The sequence below is a fragment of the Trachurus japonicus genome, chromosome 5 (genome assembly GCF_045865225.1).
Source record: "Trachurus japonicus isolate A0001 chromosome 5, Traja_1.0".
In the NCBI taxonomy this organism is placed as follows: Eukaryota; Metazoa; Chordata; class Actinopteri; order Carangiformes; family Carangidae; genus Trachurus; species Trachurus japonicus.
In genome coordinates, this window is record NC_140911.1 from 17,237,167 (window position 1) to 17,240,400 (window position 3,234).

Here is a 3,234-nt window from a genome sequence, read left to right on the forward strand (position 1 = left end):
CGTATGGGAAACAATAGGTGTGTGTGTGTAACATGAAAGTATGTGTTTCATTCTGATAACAATTTCTCCCAAAAATTACAACTGGTCAAAATAACCAAAAAAGATGCAGTGTTTTCAGACCTCAAATAATGCAAAGAAAACAAGTTGATATTCATTTTTAAACAGACCACTAATGTTTTAATTTAGGAAGAGTTCAGATTAATATAGATGGAATTTTAATCCTGCAGCAGCAGTGACTGTTTACCGATTTACTGATTATTTACTGATGCATATGTTATAGTTCTAAGATTTTCTATTAAAATAAAGCCAATAGTGACATTTTTTGTGTTCTCTTTTTATTTGGAAAAGTACCGAAAAGTATCGAAAAACATGTTGGTACCGATACCGGTACCAAAATGTTGGTATCGTGACAACACTACTCTTATATGATACACACCTGCTCATCAAGGCTGGAGCTATTCCCCTAGTCCTCCTCGTTGTCCTCGCCTTTGCTGCATTCAGCTGAGACCGACCACAGATGCCCTTTCCTGGTGCATACAAAGACAAAAAGTTTCTAGTGTTATTTTAAAAATAAACTTTCAAATAGTACAAGAAGTTCAATGAGAATCTATGTGGAAAATACACAAAAGCACTTACTGTACATGCTTGGCCCTCATTTGGAAGTCATCATCATTGCAGAGAAGCACCCGTCAAAGTAGCCCCCTTCCTCAGAGCTGGAGAAAATAAAAAATAAAAACAGTACATTGGTCACACCATGTCCATTTATGTCCATCTCAGTTGAATGAACCCAAACATGTTGCAAAAATGTTGCATTTTGTCGTTATTGTGTGTCTCCTGCGCCCACTCCCCATTTAACTAACTAACGCAAGCCAAAATAGTTTTGGCTCACTGAAAGATGACGGCAAAAATGGACGCATCTGTCCTTTTGGTTGTTTAACACGGCTGAAAATCATCATCTATTAATGGAGTTTCCGCTCCTGCCCGCTCCCGTTGATTTTTATTCCCGTCCCGTCCCAATCACAGGATTAATAAAACTTTGACTCCCATCCCGCGAGAATCACGTGACCCGTGGGAATTTCCAACAAGTGTCATCCTCTATTCTGCGCACAGCTTGTCCACCTTGAAAGAGCTTATCACCCACTCCATAAAAACTCTGGTAAAACGGTGTTCAAACACACTTTGCCAGTCTGTTGACAGAATAATTGAAAATACACTTATATGTAGAATTAAAGGTGGCAATTGTAAATATTGCATAAGCCAGCCCACCCTGGCATACTCCATTTTCTGCCAGCATCCATATGAAGTTTAGGCGAGAGTTCTCAGGTGGTGTTATGTTGCGTGTGTTGGAAATATGATTGGTAAGAGCACCGGTGTGATGCTGCACTGAGCTAATTTAAGGTGGTACTGTGGCTTAAATCAGGCCCTGTGAAAATCACATTCTAAATGAAGTATTATGGTGATGTTGAGGTGTGCAGGCCTACGACTACAACTACTACAGACTTCAGAAAGCTTCTTGGACTGGTACATCCGCATAGAAATCCTAACATGATGTTTTTCTACCAAAATAAGAATAATGATGCACAAATTATCATGATCACATACCAAATCCTGGCTCTTGTTCATCAAGCATCTCCACACCGGTCTCCTCAAGGACACAGAGATGATCATCACGTTTTCTCCATCGTGGCAGGTCTGATGCCTTTGTCCTCTTTTTTGACCTAAAAAAAAAACACAATATAATCAAAGTAATGCAGTTAACCACACAGAATTCCTGCACAAATGCATCATAATATCTGATCCCCATGCATGGAATAAGATATTAAATTACCTTTGTGTCAGGCTCTTCGTTTTACTGAGCATCTCATTGAACTCAGCTTCAGCTGTAGCCATTGTAGGTATTATCTGTTACCTGTAAAACAGTGAGAAAAGTACAGTGAGGGCTGGCATGTAGCATTAATGTTAGCCTAGCTATGTTAACGTTAGCCTAATCATTAAAATCTACATCAAACAGTGCAGCTAGTAAAGTCAGCCAGTTTAACAACTTTGATCAACCACATCTGTCAAACTTTGTTTGTGGTTGACGACACTGGCTGGTTTTTGGAGGTAAAATAGCTTCAACTGTTAATTATTTAATCACAATTTTCCATGTTGTTTGTTTACGTTACCTGAACGGGGGCTGCCTGTCGGTGAGACGATGACGGACTTGCCGGAAGCTACGTCAGTCACAATGAAATCAGCTGATCGTTCACTGTAACCATAGCAACGATGGAAATCTGAGCAATCTTCGTAATAACTAACAAACGAAATACACATTAACTGAATAAATATAACGTTAATGATTAAAATAATGCACCAAACGTTGGCCTACACAATAATGAAAAAAAAAAATACATTCATAAAATAGCGTTTAAAACAACCACGACATCTGCTTTCATTCAAGAGTAAAACATACATTTCTCGCTAGAAATGTCCTCAAACAATGCCAGATATATCCCGAAATGTTGTTTTTATGGCCAGAAAGCTGAATGAACATTTTGTACACATTTTAACAGGTTCAATTTGCCAAACAAAACATAATTTGAATTCGTTCAACATAGATTTTGAAAGTAAAACACACATTTTTCGTTAGAAATGTCATAAAAAATATGTTGAAATGTTATTTTTGCGGCCAAATTGCTGTATAAATATACGAATTCAGCTGCAAATGGTACGAGGTTCAGTTATCCAATGGGAGGGGAGCTCACGGCGTCTTTCAGCACCGCGGCCGGATCGGAATAGGAGTGAATGGATGGCTGGAGCACTTGCACTGAGCGTCACATATCGCCGCGGAGGGGATTGCATTAAAATCAATTGAAATCCCTGTGCGTTCAGGTCCCACGCTGAGGGGTACCTTGAGCGTCTGGAAACAACGCGAAAGGGCCCTGACCAAACGTCCGTTTATTACGCCTTGGGAGTGAGACTGTGTTGCAGATAATCATTGTGAACCATATTGTGGTATTGATATTTGATAAATGTTTCCTATTACTTAAGAAGGACAATCAATTCTAAATTATTGATTGTTTTTCATTCATCTTTTGAAATTTGCTGAGTTGTGCAATTCATCACACTCGACAGTGTTACTCTCAACAGTTATTTTTTCTACATATCATCACTTCTTAAAGCAGTTTAAATGTAGGTAAGGATGGGTGCGCCCCAGTGGCTTGCCTTGTTAGCCTCAGTCCTGACCGCAGGGGG

The 3,234-nt window shown here is 39.2% G+C and overlaps 1 long non-coding RNA gene across 1 annotated transcript; it reads right to left on the reverse strand.

Moving 5' to 3' along the window:
* Positions 1–632: 632 nt before the first annotated feature.
* LOC146987409 (uncharacterized) lies at positions 633–2,355 on the reverse strand. Its single transcript, XR_015035927.1, has 4 exons — positions 2,166–2,355; positions 1,829–1,909; positions 1,603–1,718; positions 633–713 (listed from the first exon to the last, which is right to left on the reverse strand). It is a non-coding gene; the product is annotated as an uncharacterized LOC146987409 (long non-coding RNA).
* Between the last annotated feature and the right edge of the window lie 879 nt (positions 2,356–3,234).